Source organism: Drosophila kikkawai, chromosome 3R (assembly GCF_030179895.1).
Source record: "Drosophila kikkawai strain 14028-0561.14 chromosome 3R, DkikHiC1v2, whole genome shotgun sequence".
NCBI lineage: Eukaryota > Metazoa > Arthropoda > Insecta > Diptera > Drosophilidae > Drosophila > Drosophila kikkawai.
Window position 1 is genome coordinate 1,049,937 of NC_091731.1, and position 22,489 is coordinate 1,072,425.

The following is a 22,489-nucleotide window of genomic DNA, read 5'->3' on the forward strand; positions in this document are numbered from 1 at the left end:
CGGGCATTGCAGTTGCGGACGCTCGAGGACGGTGTCTTATTATTTCAAGAAGGTTCTATTCGAAAAGCTTCGCCGATCGAGCTGGTGACCGCGTGGCTCAGGGGAGCACCCCTGAGGCCAGATCTATGGGAAGGCGCTAAGGAGATAAGGAAAAGAATACGAAGGACCACGATGGAGGCCTAAACTCGTGCCTCAACGCTAAAAGGAGCATCATCAGAGGAAAGAGAATGGCGCCAGCACTACGTTATCTTCACCGGGATTGAATATTTATCTCACGCATTTTTGCCGGCGTTTTTGGAGGATCGTTGTTGCCAATCTCGAAGATTATTGCTAGTGAGACGAAGCCTTAAAGGATGTCTAATAGGAATTGATCTACAGTATTGAATATCAAGGCTAAAGGGCCGAATTTAATTTAAAGTGTAAATTCCCTTGTAAAAGTTAGTTAATATTGGCTTAAGGTTAGAACTTAACTCAGAAAGAGTCAGTGAGCTATAGAAAAACGGAAGATAAGCACATGCGAATGCACCAGCGAGAATTACTAGTGAGATTTCCTCGAAAATTGACTCCTCAAGCCGAGAAGATGCCTCGCTTGATTTTCTTTACAGATAATCATCGCGGAAGGAAACATTAAGTGAGTTATAAACAACTGGTAAAAGTTTTCATTCGTATTTCTCGAGAGGTTGCTACGGTAAACCAAATATGCTTAAGATTCTCGTCACACTTGAAGAAATTTAATGAAGTTCATACCGTTTATTTGCATTTTGTTTAAGGCTCATAGTCAATGGCCAATTTAGTCTAAAAGCAACCGTAAATGAAAAGAAATTGAAATATTCCTATAAGATGAACAAAATTTATCTCCATATTGAATTAAGTTGGATCAATTTGAAATGTCTAGGCTTAAGTTATCCTTCTCTCTCTCGTTGTTAATATTTTTAAGCAATACTGAATACCAAACATTATCTTTCCGAATTAGGGCTATATCGATAAATAAGGACAATAAAACCATGTATTTCTGAATTGGAACTTAACTGAACTCTGCTGATGTGTACGCGTGCATAGGAAATTTTAAAGGGGTCACCAGAGCACAGCTCTAAGGCGCGTGATCAAAGGATGGGAGGGCGAGTCGCGACCACAATAACAGCCGTGGATTCGCATCCCTGAATATCTCGACATCTCTTCTGTTTCTATTTTTTTCTGTTTTGCTCATTTCTTTCGTCGCAGGTAGCCATTGCTGGAGTCGATACAAGCAAGAACAACACCCCCCAAGCCGACGAGCAAGGCCGGATTCAATAGCGTGCCCCGCAAGTATCGATTCTCGGAGTCACCGCATCGCAGCCCGACGTTACACGTTACAGTAATAATTATTTATTAATTAAATAGAAAGTGGCGCCCAACTAGTGTGGCCTTTTAAGTACAGTAACCACTCGAGAACCCTCATCGATAGACAAATTCGAAAATCTTTTCTCTACCTTTTCAAATTTCAATTTATACTTTCCTTTTTAACAACATTTTTTTTAGGAGCTTTTAATAGGTTGGAAAACCAGAAGAAAAGGATTTAAAGATTTCTGGACCCCATTAATCGCTCAAGTTAGAGATGTTGCCTACAAACGTTCGTGAGGTTTAAATAATTCAGCTGAAGGAAATTACAGAAAGCACCGATTACAGGATGGTCTTCTGGCCTTCTTCTGTTCTTTCACCTTGCTGCCTTAACTTCACTTGGGGAAATTAAGATATTTTCTGCTAGTCCTACGTTGGAATATAGGAAAGCAAGTTCTAGGAAAGGACTACACTATCCACGGTTGACCAAAAGGGTTTTAACTCCTTTCGCCTCAGAGGGGTAGTTTTCACAAAAGGAACAGGAACATTAGAGTACTAGTTTTTGAACAGTCTGTAGTCCGTTCAATTTCTGTGGGAAAATTTACTCACTTTCTCACTCACTTTCTAATCCTAAATGGAAAATTAGGAAGACTACTTTTACTATACCACTATCTTTATTTTTCCGAGAAAATTCAGAGACAATAATAATAAATCCTTCGCCGCAAAAACATCAAGCATCGAGTTCAGTTTAATACCATTCAAGTGGAAACAAGTTAATAATTTGTTACGAATTCAGTTCGTGAGGTATTTCGTTTGGATATTTCTTATCGTATTTTCTTATTCTGTTATTTGTTTATATCGACGAGATGGGGTTAGACCGATCACCAGACAAAGCATCGCAGAAGATGGTCTGTCTAATTTGCAAACTCGAAATCGAGAACGAAGATGAAAGTTTCGAAACCGAGTGTAAACATGAGTTTCACAAGAAGTGCATTGATGCACACTTTAAAAGGAGCGAGTGCTGCCCGGTATGTTAGGTGATTTGCAGACCAGTAGTAGAGCCGAAGGGATCAGTAACTCGATCAAAATCTAAAAGTCGTCCGACCGATAGTAGCATCGCTAACGACGACGTTCCTAGTTATTCAGGAGCTACGCGCAGTTCCAATATCGATCCAAACACTGCGGTTACAGCTATGACTCTCCTGTCAATGGAGCGGAGGATACTCTCGATTCTTTCAAAGAATGTGAGCGAATCTGTGCAGTCGGCAGTAGAGGAATGCGTTCAAAGATCTTTGTCAACTTCGGTAAATCTCAATACTAATGTCGAAAGTAGGCCCACATCTCCACGTTCAGTTGATGAGAGGGACAGAGAGCGTCGCGAGTTCGATCAGGTTCCGAGCTCACACCCGAACCGCCCAAACTTAGTTTCGCCTTTTGCTCCTATGCGCACAGTCTCAGAGATCGGAGTCAGACCGGAAAAAGTAGTGCACATCCTCAACGGATGGAAAATAAAGTACACTGGATCCGGGGTGTCGATAGACGATTTCATTTATAGGGTCGAAGCTTTAACTCATCAAACACTAGAGGGAAACTTCGGTCTATTATGCAAGAACGCCAGTGTGTTATTCGAAGGTAAAGCCAACGAATTTTACTGGCGGTTTCACAAGTCGGTGACTGAAGTTCGTTGGGACAATTAGTGATCTGCCCTTCGATTGCAATTTCGCCAAAAGCGAGATGATGTGGACATTGAGAAGCTTATCCGACTGCGGAGCTGCAAGTACTTATAAGCCCAACTGTAAGAATTTCAAAAAAAAAACTCGAAATTCGGCATTCCGAAGTCGCCATACAAACTGAAGACTCCAAATGCCGCTTGTCATCAGTCTACAATGACAGACTAAGAGGGGAAGAATAATTATCCACCTCGAGTTTATTCCCGGACGTACAAGCAGTAGTGAGGTTTCGCTATTACACAGAAAAAGTAAGAAATTATCAGCCATGTCTATTCCTGAAACCAAAACCTGGCGTGAGCCCCAATTGGAACGGAAAAAGTCTCGAAATTCTTAAAGACTTAAAGCGTTTTGGCATAAGGTCAAAACCTGTAGGCTCGGGTTACAAGTTTTGTGTTCAATGTAAACTCCAAATGAGGATCCCCGTCCATTTGTGCAAGTTAGATTACTAGATCGAATAGTTTATGGATTGTTGGACTCCGGAGCCACAATAAGTTGTTTTGGAGGAAAGTTAGCTAACGAAGTCTTGAAGGGTGATAAGACCTGTAAACGTATGAACTTGAAAGTAACCACAGCCGATGGAAGGCATCAGCAAATAGCAGGAAAGATAAAGGTAGAATATGACAATTTCAAGAAATCGATAGAATGTTACCTTGTGCCTTCGTTAAAGCAGAATCTGTACTTAGGCATTGATTTTTGGAAGTTGTACGGTTTGTTACCTAGTAGATTGCGAGTAGCTGAGCTGGAACTCCAAGGAGGGAGGCAAGACAGCACGTCCATAGACGTTGACCAACAGGACTTTTTTTTTTTTTTTTTTTATTTATGCTTTGCTTTTATTTATTGAATCTTCTCATTTATGAGACTACAATACTACCTAATAGACTTCTGCATGAGTGTACTCATTTGTAGCATAACAGATCTGTACAGTAGTGTAGAGTTCTTAAAAATACTGCACCCAATCCTTTCTGTACAGTATACTCTATAGGCCAGAAGTAGATAGCACAACACTTTTAGTGTGCCCACTTTACGTGAGTGCAGTATATGGTTGTACCCTTCGGGAGTGAGTACTATATTTGCTGTACAGCTTGTTAGTTGTACAGCTTGTTAGTTGTATGTGTACAACTGTGCAGATGAGTTCAGTATTCTTTAATAAGTGCATAAAAATGGTACATAAAATAATGTTTCTCCATTCTAATATTAAAAATTTAAATATAAATTCTTTAATAAAATAAAATTCTTTATAAGAAATGTATAGTACACACGAGAACTCTATATGTGTGCATGTACCAGTCATGAAGTTTCACTCACTGTACAATAAGTCAACTGCACACCAAAACACTGTACAGTGCCTTGACTACTGCACACCATTTTTGCTGTACTCATAAATAGCTGTCCAACTATGGAATGAGTGAGAAAACTGCCTGTCAAAACAGAAAATACTACCCTACTCACTCACACCCAAGTATACTGTGCAGTAAAAAGTGTGTTCCCGTTTCTAGAATAAGTGATTCATTTGTCATTTTGGATGCATTCATGCAGAAGTCTACTACCTAACTAACAGTCATGAGACTGGTACAGGGTAAATGGCCCTGACTAATTATAGCTGGGTTGGATGGTCGTTACGTAGTAGACGGCTTCTTCTGGAAACTCGTATTAAGTCCCTTGCTAGAGGATTTGGGTGGGTGGAGAGTTTTTCCTTGTACGACGCTTTTTGTTTTTTTATTTCGTTCTTAACTGCAGGAATGCCGAGATCCCTGTGGATGTTTTCATTGCGAATATACCATGGTGCCCCAGTGATAGTTCTCAGGATTTTTGATTGGCCGCGCTGTATGATGTCTAGATTGGTACTGCACCCAGAGCTGGGAGCCATACGTCCATATTGGCTTCAGTGTGGAGTTGTAGAGCAGGACCTTGTAGTCCAGACACAGGGGCGATCGGGAGTTTATGAGCCAGTGGAGGCTGCTGGCTTTTAGTTTTAGATGAATTTTCTTGCATTCAATGTGTCTTCGCCATGTTAGGCGTCTGTCCAGGTGGCGGCCCAGGTACGTTACCACGTTGACTTCGGGGATCAGTGTGCTGTTCAGGTAGAGCGGGGCGCATGTTTGTCTGTTGAGAGTGAACGTTATGTGCTTACACTTTTGTTCATTTATTTTGATACGCCAGTCAGATAGCCACTTCTCGACTACCTTCAGGTGGTTGGCGAGCTGGGCTGTTGCACGGACTGGGCATCTGGAACGGCTGAGGATCGCAGTGTCATCAGCGAAAGTGGATAATGTTAGATGATCGCTTGTGGGGATATCCGCTGTGTATAGGACAAATAGGGTAGGCCCAAGTGCGCTTCCTTGTGGGACTGCAGCTTCGATTGAATAGGTGCCGGATGTTGTGGCGTTGCACCTCACTGCGAAGACTCTGTTGTAGAGATACGACTCAATTAATTTGTGTGTGTATACCGGCAAAAGTGCTTTTATTTTGTGCATGAGGCCGTTGAGCCAGACGCGGTCGAATGCTTGAGAAACATCGAGAAATATCGCGCAGCAGTATTCTCGATGCTCGAAGGCTGTGCGAACTTCTGATGTTATTCTGTTAACTTGCTCTATAGTTCCATGCTTTTCTCTGAAGCCAAATTGATGAGCTGGGATGATGTTGTGAGCTCCCAGATAAGGAATTAGGCGCTTTAGTAGGCATTTTTCAAATAACTTGGACAAGCATGATAGTAGACTTATTGGTCGGTAGGATGATGGAATCGTGTGGTCTTTTCCGGGCTTCGGTATCATTATAATTATAGATTTTTTCCATTTAGTTGGGTAATGATCGCATTGAAGATTTTACAGATGACCTCAATAGCACAATTCGGAAGTTCAATTATCATTTTTTGAGTTATTAGGTCATCGCCGGGAGCCTTTTTCGGCTTCAGTTCCCTAATGACCTTCGTGATCTCGTTCGGACGAAATGATGCTGGAGTAGATTCCGTTTCAGTTTGGTTTTGCGGTAGTTCAAATGGATGTGCTGCAGTGTTCGGCTGGAAAACGCCCTGGAGATGTGAGGCAAAAGTTTCGGCTCTGTCTTTGTCGCTGCGGGCCCAGCAACCAGATGACTTTCTTATCGGGGTGATGGCTTCAGCCGGTGAGCTTAAATTTGGGTGAGCTCTCCATAATGGATGCTTTGTGCTGGTTGGCGAGAGTTTTTCGATATATCTTAATTGTCCTTTTTCGGCATCTTGCTTCAGGGCCCGGCTTAGTTTGCGTGTGGCTTCATTTAGACGTTGCTTTGAGCATGGCGATCTATTGGTTAGCCACGCCCGTCGCAGACGCCTCTTTTCTTGGATAAGCTGTTCAATTTGCTGGTTCGTTTTGAATTTGATTTTTTGCACATCCTTCTGTTGTGGTATTGAGATTCTGGCTGCAGTCACAAGTACCTCTTCCAGTGCGGAGGTGGAGGAGTCGATGTCGGCTTCAGTATTGAGCTGGGGGGCTAGCTCAATGTGGGAACTCACATACTTTTTGTATTTCATCCAATTGGTTCTGTGCGACGTCAGCCTGTAGGGGCGATCCGTAGTTTCTGGGCTTTGAAGGAGGGTTATCAACAGAGGCGAGTGATCTGAAGAAAGGTCCGGAAGGGCATTGGCGTTTATTAGATTGCGTGGGATGTTTTTTGTCACCGCGAAGTCAATTAGATCAGGTATCTTTCTGGGGTCTGCTGGCCAATATGTGGGGTTACCAGGAGAAACGTAGTCCAGCTTATTTCTCACATTGATGAGAGCGTTATACAGTTGTCTTCCCTTGGGGGTCACGAGGCGGGATCCCCAATGCGTGTGCTCGGCGTTGTAATCTCCTGCAGCTATAAATCGATCTCCAAGAGAGTTGTAAAAATTCATGAATTGATTTTCAGAGATTGTAAAGCGAGGAGGGCAGTAGACAGCAGCAATGCAAAGGTTGCCGTTACCTGACTGCACTTTTATGGACGTAGCTTGCAAGAAATTTGTTGCAAAACTTTGGTGAAAATGGTGTTTGATACGTTCTCTGATAAGGATGCCGGTCCCGCCGTGGGCTTTACCATCTGGATGATCTGTGCGGTGGAAGGTATAACCTCTAATATGAAAGTTGTATCTGCTTGTGAGGTGCGTTTCATTTAGGAATTGTGTTAGTTCAAGTTTATGCCGTGATATACGTATATTAGACATTGATTATTTCGACTGTTGTGCTACAAGCAACTGTATCACCATATTCTGATTCTGGACAAGCGTTTGCCTGGTCGTTTTCATAAATGACATAAGTTCCATCATACTTTGTTGCATGGTCACCATCATGGATTCCAGGTTGTTTTGTGACTGCCCTGGGGCCTGGTGAGCGTTTACCGAGTTTGAGGGGGGAGGATTTTGCATACCTGTTCGTAGAGCTTCAGCGTAGGAGATGCCCGTGGGGGCATTTAGCGGACCAAAAGAGGATCTGGCTGCTTTGGCAAAGAATACATCTGGAGTAGTTTTTGAATTATAATACACATTTTGTGTATTTTGTTGGCGTGTAGCTGTTGCTCGTCGCATGCGACTCTTCAGCTCCTTGTAGACCACGCAGCCTCTGTAGTTAACTGTGTGATTTCCTCCACAGTTTCCGCATTTTTTCGTTTTTTGGTCTTCTTTGTTCGCAGGGCAGTGTGCGGAATTGTGGAAGTCTCCACAGACTACGCAGAATGACCGAAGGGTGCAGTATGTCCTTGTATGTCCATACTCCTGGCATTTTGTGCATTGCACAGGACCATTGCGTTTGTTCGGTTCTTCCACGGTTATTCTTCGATGCAATAGGAACTGCAACTTGTAGATCGGGTGAAGTTCATTCTTCTTCAGGGTTTTACTTTCTGGCTCAGGTTCGACTTTGAAAAGTGGTTGCGGCTTTTTGTTTTTATTTATAATGTTGCTGGCATTCTTCCTTGCCAAGAACCTTGCCTTTCAGGGCTTCCACTATCTCAGAGGGGGGCGACGTCTGGTTCTTATCTTGGACGGTCTTTCATTTTGGACCTTCGAGCGCTCTGCAACCTTCCCCCCTGTGGTAAGAGGTTCAGAGTCTCGTTTTGGTCCTTCGAGCTTGAAACAATAACTCCGCATGAAGACGTCCTCTAATTCGGATGGTCCTTCATTTGGGACCTTCGAGCGCTCTGCAACCTTCCCCCCTGTGGTAAGAGGTTCAGAGTCTCGTTTTGGTCCTTCGAGTTTGCTATAGCAACTCATCATATGAAGACGGTTTTTTTGGTTGGTCGGTCTTTCAATAAAGCCCTTGGGCCACTCTGTAACTTTCCCCCTTGTGGTAAGAGGTTCAGAGTTATAAATCAGCACCTTAATATATTAAGGCTGCAAAAATAATTATATCTTGTTTCCCCCCACCCGTGGTAAGGTTCAGAGAATAATATTATAAAACAAAAAGACACAAAAGAGTCCTTTATGTTTAAATTGAAGCACCATTTAGTCTTTACATAGCTAAAGGTAGCAGTGATACCATTGAAATATATGGTTAGGAGGCGTACTGAGGCCATCAGTACTGAATGTGCTAAAGAAAAAAAAAATAAAAAGTGCATTAAATTGGAAAATAATAAATAAAATTATTTTGTGGTATTTGAAATTGCCAAAAGCAAAAGGATAAAAAAAAAGAGTCCTTGTTGTTAAAAAAAAAAAAAAACACAAAATTGTTCCACCTCCATTGGTTGGTTTTTTAAGAGAATAAAAATGGAAAATTTTTTTATTGTCGAGTAATCGACAAAATATAAACAAATTTTGTTTATTTTGTGGAAATTACCCAGCCCTTGACGGAGAGAAGGAGAAGGAGGGACGACCGCACGGCAGCAACTACAAATAAGTCTGCAACAACCACTACAGTTGCAGCGACGACACAGGGGGCAGCGACGACAACAGCAGCGACGACAGCAGCAGCGACGACAGCAGCAGCGACGACAGCAGCAGCGAGGATTCAGGCGGCACCTCAACGCATCCCACACTGACTACAGCATCACTCAGAAGGTTTGGCGCAAGAAGAGGAAAATGCGCTACTATTTATTCCGATAACGGAACAAATTTTGTAGGCGCAGCTAGAAACTTGGCAAAGGCCATTAAAAGAAGGAATTGAGTGGCATTTTATTCCACCTATTCCGCCGGCAGGACCTCACTTTGGAGGTATCTGGGAGTACTAAAAGCACTCAGCTAATAATAATAAAAAATAATTATAATTTCGTAAGCAGGCAATTACAAGCTGATGCTTTCGATGTCCGTACACAAAATCTATAAAGGTAAAATTTGTAAATCGTAAAAAATCATTTTGAATTGTATTGTATTTTTTTGAGAAGTTGATAAGCTAAAATTCTACAGCTTGTTGGCCCTTATGCCCATATGATACTCTAATGCAGTTTTCATTAATTAGCTACTTCATTAGAACCTTGAAAGAGTCCACTATATGTGTAATTTGGCTTGAATTTTGCTTGGATTATTTTGGTAATACGACTACGGTCACACCGACCGTAAAAGGTAAACAGAAAAAACGGCCGCCATTCGCGGCGTATTACTATGAATTTCTGAATTCCTCGTTTTTAATCTATAATGCTTAAATTTTTTTTAATTATTACCAAAAAAATTTGTTAATTAATTTTACAGCGTAAGAACCTTGCCCTCGCAAAACATACAACAATACAAACAGTTCGAAAAAACCAGCGAAATGATATAAAAATAAAATTCTCATTGTGAGACCATACTGTCAATGAGCTGGATAATACATTTTTCAATTACAATTTTCTTCATTAAACCCGTATTTTGTTATCGAGTATCTGGTATATTTTATGTAGATCTATCGATTATCGCGGCAATGAAGTAGCTAATGCATTATTCTAATGCATTAGAGCGCCATATAGTCGTCTTGCTCGCACTTGTGTTAAACGCTATAGCGCTGTCAAATCTTTAATGAAGTCTCTAATTAATGCGGCAGTGTCATGCCCGTATTAGCAGAATGTTCACACAGGAATATTAATTAAAAATTCAAATGAAATTGTAATTGTTTATTATGCCATGATACAGAGGCGTTGTAAAATATTAGTTGGAAAATGAATTATATCGAATTAAACAAAATAAATACAGTCCATTTATTTTTAATTGCAACTATTTTAATTGCACACTTACATCTTGCTGGCCCTTGGCAGAATGTTCAAACATGAACACGTTTATGTATAAGAAGCATCTGTTAGCGAGTCCCTGCCGCAGTGCACTGTCTAGCACTTGTGTGCATAGGTATTTGAAACCGTTATGGGCCTATGTAATACAAGCAACCCGAAATATGACCTCCTGCGAGCGGTCTGGGTTTGCCTAAGATATGTGCTATCGGGGTGACTGTGTGCACCCTTATCGCACTTAGAGTATTTCCCACGATCGGGAACTGTCCGATGCGTGGGTCTAAAACTAAGATCAAAATACATTCTCATGTTAGCTATATAAGCTAGGATTTGAATAAAATAAAATTAGTTTGAAATATTAACTCAGCAAATGAAGACGTGCTCTTATTTTGGACGGTCTTTCAGCTAAATTTGGCAAAACATTCATGAAAGCTCGAGTGAGAAAGAAGATCGGTAGTTCATACTACGAATTGGAAGACCTATAGGGTCGTCTGCTAGGTAATTTTCATGCAAAGGACATTCGTCAGTGATGCCGCTTCAGGGTTCTTAGTCTAGGGTACCTGAAAGAAATACCCTAGCCTGATTTTGGTGGAAGGCTTTTTAACGGCCTGAAGCGACCATTTAAATCGTCCGCCAACGGAGATCGATAAAAGAACTAGGGGAGCTAGTGATGACGTTGCCATCTAGTGGAGTTAGTTATCGAGACTCAGCTAATAGCAAATAGTGTTGCTAATCGCGACTCATGTCAAACGTCAGTTGCCAATTTCCGGCATCATTTTTTTTTTCGGCACACATGCGTGTGCTTAAGAAGCAAATAATCCCGACATTGTGTTTTAGAGAACGTCTCGCCTTGACTGGGTTTTTCCCCGAGTCCGCGTGATCGCCGAAGTTTGTTCGCGAGCAGCAGCAGCGGCAGCTCTCGTAGTCGGAGTGGAAAGTGGATAGTCAAAGCCTAAAGTAACAAATGGGCAAAACAGTCTGGGAAGTGAGTTTAATGTTTAACTGTTTGCAGGTCAAAAGTGATTGATTTTTGGGTCAACCCCGTCGCCATTGCGTCACGGGCATTGCAGTTGCGGACGCTCGAGGACGGTGTCTTATTATTTCAAGAAGGTTCTATTCGAAAATCTTCGCCGATCGAGCCGGTGACCGCGTGGCTCAGGGGAGCACCCCTGAGGCTAGCTCTATGGGAAGGCGCTAAGGAGATAAGGAAAAGAATACGAAGGACCACGATGGAGGCCTAGACTCGTGCCTCAACGCTAAAAGGAGCATCATCAGAGGAAAGAGAATGGCGCCAGCACTACGTTATCTTCACCGGGATTGAATATTTATCTCACGCATTTTTTGCCGGTGTCGGCTTGCGGCCATAACCTCTCGCTAGTCGCCCAGTTTTTTTCCGTTGGCTTGCGGCCATAACCTCACTTCGGCTTGCGGTCATAACCTCTCGCTCGTCGCCCAGTTTTTTTCCGTCTTTAGCATGTGGCCATAACCTCACTTCAGCCCCTTCGTTTGCTAGCATCGGCACACGCCCATAACCTCACTTCAGTCTACTCAAAGGATAGTCCTCATGGCGTACAGCCAGCTTCTGTAACCTCACTCTTCACTCGTTGATCCTAGCGCTTTTGGAGGATCGTTGTTGCCAATCTCGAAGATTATTGCTAGTGAGCCGAAGCCTTAAAGGATGTCTAATAGGAATTGATCTACAGTAGTGAATATCAAGGCTAAAGGGCCGAATTTAATTTAAAGTGTAAATTCCCTTGTAAAAGTTAGTTAATATTGGCTTAAGGTTAGAACTAAACTCAGAAAGAGTCAGTGAGCTATAGAAAAACGGATAGTAAGATTTCCTCAGAAATTGACTCCTCAAGCCGAGAAGATGCCTCGCTTGATTTTCTTTGCAGATAACCCCTTCGGAAGATCGATCTTCATCGCGGGAGGAAACATTAAGTGAGTTATAAACAACTGGTAAAAGTTTTTATTCGTATTTCTCGAGAGGTTGCTAAACCAAATATGCTTAAGATTCTCGTCACACTTGAAGAAATTTAATGAAGTTCATACCGTTTATTTGCATTTTGTTTAAGGCTCATAGTCAATGGCCAATTTAGTCTAAAAGCAACCGTAAATGAAAAGAAATTGAAATATTCCTATAGGTTAGGTTAGGTTATACCGGACGGCCCTCGAGGGGCCACACATAGGCCAATATGGCCCATAGCTATCCGGGGAAACTCCTGGATGAACCTAGAGACTATTTATGCGGGTTTCGAGATCCTTTAATATCAAGGTGTTCTTCGCAAAGGCAAGGAGTTCGCCTGGTTTTTTCCTGGAGGCATCTTCTAGCGATGCCAGAACTGGAGAGCCTAGGTATCTCATTCTTGCCCTCGTTAGGGCCGGACATTTGCAAATGAGATGCTCCAAGGTTTCGATTGCTTCGGAATCATCACATTTCCGGCATTTGGCGATGTCGGTAATACCCAGCTTGGCTGCATGTGCAGCAGACAGACCGTGACCTGTAAGAATACCCACCAACATTCTGCAGTCCTTCCGCGGAAGATGCAGCACGTAGTGGGTGAGTTTCTCCTTGTGTTCTTTGCACATGATTTTTGATATTCTGCAGGTTGCGGAAATACTCCTCCACCTGCTTTTTGCGCTTGCGTCAGCCCGTCTCTCTAGCTCGCTTTGGAGCGTTCTTAGGGAGATAGGCACGTTTTCTGTTCTTTCAATCGCCAGTCCAACGCCTTCCTTTGCAAGTTCGTCCGCGGTTTCGTTACCGTCTATGCCTTGGTGGCTGGGAACCCAGTAGATCCTCACTGACTTAGTCGTGCTTAGGCTATCTAGTGACTCCCTGCTTGCCAGTACATTTTTGGAACTGACCGCTGATGATTGCATGGATCTTATCGCAGCTTGAATGTCTACGATCAAATTGACCGCCTCATGTGGACGGTTTATGCTCTGCGCAAACTCTGCTGCTTTCCTGATGGCGAATACTTCCGCCTGGAATATACTGCAGTAGCTTGGTAGCTTATACGACAGCCTCATTTCAGGGTCTGAACAGTATATGCCCGCTCCAACTCCTCCTTCCATCTTGGAGCCGTCGGTGTATATATTGAGGTGTTGAGCAGAGTCCTGGCCTGACTTCCAGTCTTTGGTCCCATGAATACTGTTGTGTTTACATCCGGGCACGTTCTGGGTATCATGTAGTCAGATGTACTGCTCATGTGTCGACCAATTGAACTGTGCCCGAAACCTTATAGCGACCAGTTTCCTGATGCAACCAGACGTTGTGCCGCCTTTCCTGCTGTCAGTTTCGCTTGGATATCTAAGGGATATATACCGATTATGGTGTCGAGTGCTTTAGTGGGGGTTGACCTCAGCGCCCCTGATATGCAGAGCAGTGCCTGCCACTGGGTTCTCTTCATAAGCTTATTATATGTTTTCTTCTCCGTGGCTTGCCACCACACTAAGACTCTATACAGCAGAGTCGGACGCACCACCGATATGTAGACCCAATGCATTAGAGCGGGTGAGAGGCCCCATGTGCTGCTAAGCATCTTCTTGGATGCATATAGCGCTATGGTGGCCTTTTTTATCCTCTCCACTACATTGGCTCTCCACGTCAGCTTGCTGTCAAGTACAATGCCGGAGTATTTGACTTGTGTTTTCGGGGTCAGCCTGGTTTTGTTAATTTTCGGGGGGATCCATTGCGGCACCTTGTATCTCTTGGTGAAGAGAATAAAGACCGTCTTATCCGCATTGATATTGAGTCCTACCTTCTCCGCCCACTCACATATCTCCCTGAGTGTTGTTTCCATGATCGAGCTGAGGGTCGATGGACAGACTCCCGTGATAATTATGCTTATGTCATCCGCATAAGCGGTTATCTTTGGTGCTTTCCTCTCGAATCTCTTGATTAGGTCGTCTACCACCAGATTCCATAGGAGGGGCGACAGAACCCCAACTTGCGGCGTGCCTCTGTGCGCTCCTCTCACCATGGAAGCGGTGCCCCAATCTGATTGTACCCGCCGGCAACTTAGAAGATTTTTTATCCACAAGTTGATAGCGGGGGACGAGTTGGTCGCTTCTAGGCGATCCATTATTGCGTCCTTGCTAATGTTGTTGAATGCACCGGATATGTCCACGAACACTCCAAGTGCATATTCCTTATTGTTTAGGGCTCTCTCAATGGTGGCTACAAACGAATGTAGTGCCGTCTCCACTGATTTCCTCTTCGTGTAGGCGTGCTGGTTGGTCGAAAGTTGTCTCCCTACATCGTTCCTGATGTATAGGTCCAGCAGCTTTTCCAGCGTTTTAAGTAGGAATGAGGTGAGGCTTATCGGTCTGTAATCGGGCTCATGTGGCTGCACTTTCCTGCTTTGGGCAGGAAGACAATTCGAGAGGTCCTCCATTGGATAGGGATATAGCCCGTAGTTAAACAAGCTGTATATATTGCGTAGAGCCATGGGGTGATCACCTCCTTGGTCACCTGCAGCATGGCTGGGAATATTCCATCTGGTCCTGGTGCTTTTATCCTCGCAAAGGAGTCTATAGCCCAGTGGATTCTACCAGAGGATATTAAACCTTTTGGGAGATGCTCTACTCCAGTTGCTAGGTCCTGGTGCTTATTTGCATCGGGTACCTCAGTGCATCCTGGGAAATGCGCGTGCATTAGTGCTGTTAGGGCCTCTTCGCTGCCCTCAGTCCACTGTCCGTCGTCGCGTTTGAGCTGACTCAATATGGTTGGCTGCTTCGATAGCAGCTTCCGGAGTCTAGCTGTTTCCGGGGCAGTCTCTATATTGGAGCAGAAGTTTCTCCATGAGTTTCTCTGCGCCTTGTAGTCCCTAAGTAGGACTTTGTATTCCTCATTGATTATGTCATCTTTCGCCTGCTTGGCGATTTTGAAGAATTCTTTGAGTTTGTTGCGTCGGAGTGAAAGGTCCTTACTCCACCAGGGTGGCCTGGTCCTCTTTCTCGTGCGTGGTACGCATCCAGCAGTTCTTTGGAGAGTGTCTCTAGGGACTTTTCCATGTCTTCCGCGGATTCTACTATGCCCGGAGGGATCGCGAGCCGTGTCATGATAGTCTCCTTGAACTTTCCCCAGTTAGTATTCCGGGGGTTCCTGAAGACTGATTGTTTTGGAGAGTGTTCGAATGCGTATTGGAACCGTATGTACTTATGATCTGAGAAGGATGGTCTCTCAAGGACTCTCCATTCTGATACCAAAGTACCTTGTCCCCTTACCAGAGTAAGATCTAGCACGTTTGAGGAGGTGGGACCTACATAGGTGTGTTCCTCCCCCACGTTTGCTATACTCAGGGTGGTTGAGAGTATAAAGTCTAAGAGGGACTCACCTCTGTCGTTTATGTCGGGGCTTCCCCATACACAGTGGTGCGCGTTGGCGTCTGCACCCACGAGCAGTTGCTGGTCTTTCGGGCTGGCTTCTACCAAGCTCATGAGTTCTTCTGGTGGGGCCGTTCTGTCGTGTGCCATGTAGCAGGAAGCTACCAAAAGGCGGTTTCTCCCGCTCTCTAACATCACCACGGTCAGGTCATCAGAGCTGTAGTGAGACATAAGGTTAGCGTGTAGACCCTTCCGTACAAGTACGGCGGTTCTATTCCTGCTTACCGTTGGTGGATGGAGCAAATTGTAATTTGCTGACTTCAGTCCGGCGATGGCATTGCCTGAGGCGATCCATGGCTCCTGGACCAAAGCTATGTTGGCGGATCCTTGCTCCATGGCTGTGAGAAGTTCCGCCGACGCGACCTTGCTCTTATGGAGGTTGAGCTGCAGCACCCTGAGTGTCATGGGTACTCACCTCACCTCCATACGACGGGTTGACTACTACGGTCAGGTCACCGTCCTCTCCTTCGTCGGACTCATCCAGCGTCATTTCCCGGTCGGCATCCACGATGGTTTCCAGACCTAGGTCCTTCTCCACCACATCTGCCTTCAGGGTGTGAGCAACCTTATCCTCGGGGTGGCGCTTTTTGAGGCGCAGGTATACGCTACCCATGCCCCACGCCATCTTCCCGTATCTGGGATAAAGGATGTCCTCTGCCTCCCTGTTTATCTGGAGGACTGCACTTTGCCCCCCCTCTTTGGGTGATGGGGCCGCAACGTGTAGAACCTTCCAGTCCGCGGTTGGGATATCCGGGTTCTGACGCTGCAGCAGCTTCAGCGCCCGGTCCGCTTGGATTGCGATGGGGAAGAGTACCTTCGCTTTTGGAGTGGATGGGATTAGCTCCCGGTCCACCACCTCTAGCTTGGCTCCCTCCCACAGCGCCTCCAACTGGCAGACCGCTTGCGTCAGCCACTTTCTCGTCGGGTCATCCATGCACTTTAGGATTTTGACCCCATTTAGCTACCCAGCGCCATCGAAGGTGGGCATGGGAGCTTCGGGATCATCCTCCATCCGTGCGTACAATGACTCAACGAGCCGCGCATGCACCATCTTCCACTGCGCCTCGGTCATTTTGCCGGCTTCATCGCTTCTGTCAATGAGGGCCACGATCAGGTGTCGTGTGGTCACCTCACTGACTTTTGCGGTTTTTTTTGGTCTTTTTCGCCGTTTGAGGAGGGCCTGCCTCTATAGGCCCGCGTTGCCGCTTGCTCCCCGGTGCGTCCATAGAGGCGCTTTCGGTTGAGCGTTGCCTTTTTTTGGCAAGCGTCTCCTCCACCTTGTTGGCGAATCCGCCAGTCGAACTCATATGGGGGAGTTTGGCGAAGTGAAGCCTCCCCTCAGCGATTTTCTCCTTAGCCCAGGTAAGCTTTGCCTTCTCCTCTGGGGATAGGGCGGCTTTTTTCTGGAGCCGATCCTGGATGCGGAGGGCAGCCTTGTACATCACCTTGGCCTTCATACCCTCGCTTGACCGCTTTGGACCGTCCCTGCGCTGGGAGGTGGTGCCTGGTTTCGGTGAGTGGGGAAGCTGCACGCTCTCAAGGTCCGAGTCTGTATCGACTATGGCACGTGAGCGGCTCAACTTCCCCTGCGTAGTTTTTTCGGCAGTAGCGTTGCAACGGACATGACCTGCTCCCGTCACATCAGAGGTGTAACCGCTGGCGACACGTTGAGGGGATTGCTCCCCCCCGTGCCCGCCGGTGGTAGCGGTCACGCCTTCCACCGACGTTTGGGCTGACATCCCAGCCCTGGTTTCTTTCTTTAAACCCTCCAGTATGGTTTCTTTTTCAGGGGTACCACCCACTTGCTTTTTTTGCCTTCCGCCAGGCACCTCCACCCATGACTAACGGCTCACTTCCTTAGGCTTTTTAGGGCAGAAGGAGTTTAGCCGTGGCCTTTGCTAGACACTGTATTATCGCGGACGGGGCAAGCAGCAATGCATTACCCCTGTCCAGGCTAATATAGTGCCCATTGCCCAGCCGGCACCCTCGGGGAGGGTTCAGATGGAGGATTTTTGCCAGGCCAAAATATTCCTATGAGATGAACAAAATTTATCTCCATGTTGGAGGGGGGCGGCTCTAACTCTGAAATGCACTCGACAAATAATAACACGTAGACTTTACGGGGTTTTGCGCGACATGCGTCGGATGTCTTTATTGAATCGTAGGTAAATCGGTACTAACTATACAAAAGAAACTAATGCTAGGGAGAGCGGATTGGAATCTCTAGGACTGGAAGTCCGGAGGAAGAGGGAGAGAAAAGGAGAGCGTACGGGATCACACTGCCTCCCGAAATTAAACGCCTTTCTGGCGTGAACATTCTCCCCCCCCCCCCTTGAGAGGATACGCAGCAAAAGTAACAGCAAGGATTAGCTCTGGAAAGCGTAGGATAACGCTGAGCACTCGTTGGTATGGAGAAGAGTGTGGTGATCCTGTCCACACGACTGGCATCGGTCTTTACTACGACACGATCCCCCGGAATGGTGGTGGGCCAGGCAGTTGACGCAGTACTTCTTTTCGATGACTTCCTGGAGCCGTTTCTCAGCGCTAAGGCGCAGAAACCGGTGGCATTTCCGAAGAGGATGGTTCCCTTGGCAGACTCGGCATTGGTAGGATAAAATACCTCGGGAACGTCTGCTCTTGCTATCGTCGTATGGAACCCAGTAATTGGAGGAATCGGCAGAGCTGGTCACTCGTGTGGAGAACGAGGAAATCCTTTGGATGGGTGCAGGAATTTGTGGTGCGTCATCACGAGAATTCGGAACACTGGATGAAGTGTTGCTTGGATGCACCAATGTGTGATGCCGACCGTGACAAGTAAGACAGTTGTGGGCGCTTGTGCAATTACGGAGTGGATGACCGCTTGCAAAGCCATTTAAGCACAACTGCTTTTCTTTCAGTTTCTTCAGTTGGCTGTTTACCAACGGGCGTTTATTTTCGAAACTCTCAGATAAGTGTTGGAGGGGGGCGGCTTTAAGTCTGAAATGCACTCGATAAATAATAACACGTAGACTTTACTGGGTTTTTCGCGACGTGCGTCGGATGTCTTTATTGAATCGTAGGTAAATCGGTACTAAATATACAAAGGAAACTAATGCTAGGGAGAGCGGATTGGAAGCTCTAGGACTGGAAGTCCGGAGGAAGAGGGAGAGACAAGGAGAGCGTACGGGATCACACTGCCTCCCGAAATTAAACGCCTTTCTGGCGTGAACATTCTCCCCCCCCTTGCGAGGATACGCAGCAAAAGTACCAGGAAGGATTAGCTCTGGAAAGCGTTGGATAACGCTGAGCACTCGTTGGTATGGAGAAGAGTGTGGTGATCCTGTCCACACGACTGGCATCGGTCTTTACTACGACACGATCCCCCGGAATGGTGGTGGGCCAGGCAGTTGACGCAGTACTTTTTTTCGATGACTGCCTGGAGCCGTTTCTCAGCGCTAAGGCGCAGAAACCGGTGGCATTTCCGATGAGGATGGTTCCCTTGGCAGACTCGGCATTGGTAGGATAAAATACCTCGGGAACGTCTGCTCTTGCTATCGTCGTATGGAACCCAGTAATTGGAGGAATCGGCAGAAGTGGTCACTCGTGTGGAGAACGAGGAAATCCTTTGGATGGGTGCAGGAATTTGTGGTGCGTTATCACGAGGATCCGGAACACTGGATGAAGTGTTGCTTGGATGCAACAATGTGTGATGCCGACCGTGACAAATAAGACAGCTGTGGGCGCTTGTGCAATTACGGAGCGGATGACCGCTTGCAAAGCAATTTGAGCACAACTGCTTTTTCTCAATGTAAGATGATCGATCGACTATCGTCATTTGGAGGAAGCGTGGACATTTACGCACGGGATGGTTCTCTGCAGAACACAAATCGCATCTTTTGGATAAGTGAACAATCCGCGTACTAAAGGATCTTAGTACTCGCGGTGCCACGATGGATTTTGTCGGGTTGGACGGACTGAGGCGTATCGTAGGAGGTTGAATAGAATTTATAGATTCCAGAGTTCTATGGCGCTCAGTAAGGAAAGAATCTAATTCTAGCCACGTCGGAATTTCGTTTTTATTTGGTAGGGATTGCTCCCATAAGGAGAGCGTTAGCTTTGGAAGCTTCGAGGAACACAAATAAACCAATAGACAATCCCAATTATCCGTAGGAAGGCCGGACAGAGTTAGGGATGTGAGGCAATTTTGAATTGTATTCTGCAGCTCCTTCAAGGCTGCCGAGGATTCGCGTTCAATGGATTGTATGTTTAGTAATTTCTTCAGTTGGCTGTTCACCAACGCGCGTTTATTTTCGAAACGCTCAGATAGGTTTTCCCATGCTGAGCGGAAACCGTCGTTGGTTAGTAGCGAATTCGAAACTATGGAATGAACTTCACCACTCGTCTTGGCATTTAAATAGAACAACTTTTCTACAGGGGTCACGGTAGGATTGTCTATATAGACCGCTGTGAAAAGGTCTCGGAAAGTCGGCCAGCGAAGATAATCGCCCGAGAACACTTCCGTTTCGCACGGAGGAAGCCGACAGCCAGACGGAAAGGAATTTTGGGGCGCAGGAGGTTGGACTGGAGCTGCTTTAGCAGAGATCGTATCGATCTGTTCCATGAACTTGGCGGCACACCGTTCATAAATGGAATAGGTGTCGTCGTATTTTGCCTTAAGAGTAGGCAAGGTGTCTGCAGCGCCCTCTAAACCAACTGAAATTAGCTCTGAACAAGCTTCGTACTCTGTCTCGACCTTGTCCCATAGCGCTCGGACTTGGTCGAGATGGATTTGACAAGAGTACTTGGATGGAGTGGGTGCTGCTGGATTGCAGACTCTGGACTCGAAGTGACTCAGACGGTCACAGATCAAAGTAAATTTGTTTGAAATTGAAGGAGCCATTTTGGATTTTTTTTTTTTTTTTACAAAAATGTACTACAAATATATATTAAAATTTATGTGTCGAAGTTTGATTGGGAATTTAGGAACCAATCGGAGTCGTAATAATTATTATATATAATTAATTTTGAAAAATCGTAGTTGTCCCGTATGGAATTTAAATCGGGAATATTTGAATTAATTCAATAATTCCGGTCAGCAGCGAAAATACGGTCACACTAATGCGGATACGGAAGCGCACTTGGATTTCTAACTTAATTAGTTAGTTGGAATTTTAATATAAAATAATTTACAAATTATTTTATTTATCTGGACTTATGTGATTGACCGGTGCTGTATTTCGGAACCAATACGTGTGTGTGAATATTTGTGCACTTGTCGTATGCAAGTGCAAAATAGCGGAGATAAGGAGAGGCGGAAAAAATTGCCAAATATTGGAGCGTCGTATGCAGACGATTATGTATGTATGTAAATACGTATTGCAGCTCAGGATAGAGCGAGGGAGTAAAAAACAACAAATATATGTACGAATTAAATAAATTTGTAATTTTAGTAGCTGCGGACAATTATTGTTGTAAATTTGTAAATATAAGTTTCGGACTGGAGGTAAATAAATGCTAGCGGGAACACAGTAAACGAGAAGGAATTAAGAATAATTCGTAATTGGAAAGTTTTACTGTGGCTTAGGCATTTATTTAAACAAACACTTTATGAATTTTGGAACCCGTAGATCTTGTATAGAAATTATTTGGATATAATTTCTCGATTTGGGGAAATGTCAATGTTGACAGCGATTGTAGTTTTGTGGAGTGGACTGTATTGAATATGTATGTAAATGTAAATAAATGCTAGCGGGAACACAGTTAACGAAGAGGAATTGAGAACTATTGGAATTAAATTCTCACTGTGGCTATTGCATTTATTTATTTATTTTGGCACAAATGTAGAAAATGAAATTTGGATTTGGAATTGGAACTTATTATGCTGCCGTAGTGTCGGATCAATCGGACTTAGGATTTAGACAAATCATACAGAGAGATTAAGACGAATTGAGCTTCGCAAAACCTAACTGTATGACCGGCAGCAATAATATATTTGAACTTATCTTGTGCGGTGTTAAAGCCACCGGAGCTGCTGGTGGATGAAATCCGGCTCTGATGGACCAAATGTTGGAGGGGGGCGGCTCTAACTCTGAAATGCACTCGATAAATAATAACACGTAGACTTTACGGGGTTTTGCGCGACGTGCGTCGGATGTCTTTATTGAATCGTAGGTAAATCGGTACTAAATATACAAAGGAAACTAATGCTAGGGAGAGCGGATTGGAAGCTCTAAGACTGGAAGTCCGGAGGAAGAGGGAGAGACAAGGAGAGCGTACGGGATCACACTGCCTCCCGAAATTAAACGCCTTTCTGGCGTGAACAATAGGTTTTTCCATGCTGAGCGGAAACCGTCGTTGGTCAGTGGGGAATTTGAAACTATGGAATGAGCTTCACCACTCGTCTTGGCATTTAAATAGAACAACTTTTTTACAGGGGTCAGCGTAGGATTGTCGATATAGACCGCTGTGAAAAGGTCCCGGGAAGTCGGCCAGCGAAGATAATCGCCCGAAAACTTCCGTTTCGCACGGAGGAAGCCGACAGCCAGACGAAAAGAAATTTTGGGGCGCAGGGCATTGGACTTGAGCTGCTTTAGCAGAGATCGTATCGATCTGTTCCATGAACTTGGCGACACACCGTTCATAAATGGAATAGGTCTCGTCGTATTTTGCCTTAAGAGCAGGCAAGGTGTCTGCCGCGCCCTCTAAACCAACTGAAATTAGCTCCGAACAAGCTTCGTACTCTGTTTCGACCTTATCCCATAGCGCTAGGACTTGGTCGCGATGAATTTGGCAGGTGTACCTGGATGCAGTGGGAGCTGCTGGATTGCAGACTCTAGGGTCGAAGTGCCTCAGACGGTCACAAATCAAAGTAAATTTGTTCAAAATAGTAGAAGTCATTTTGGATATTTTTTTTTACAAAAATGTAATGTAAATATATA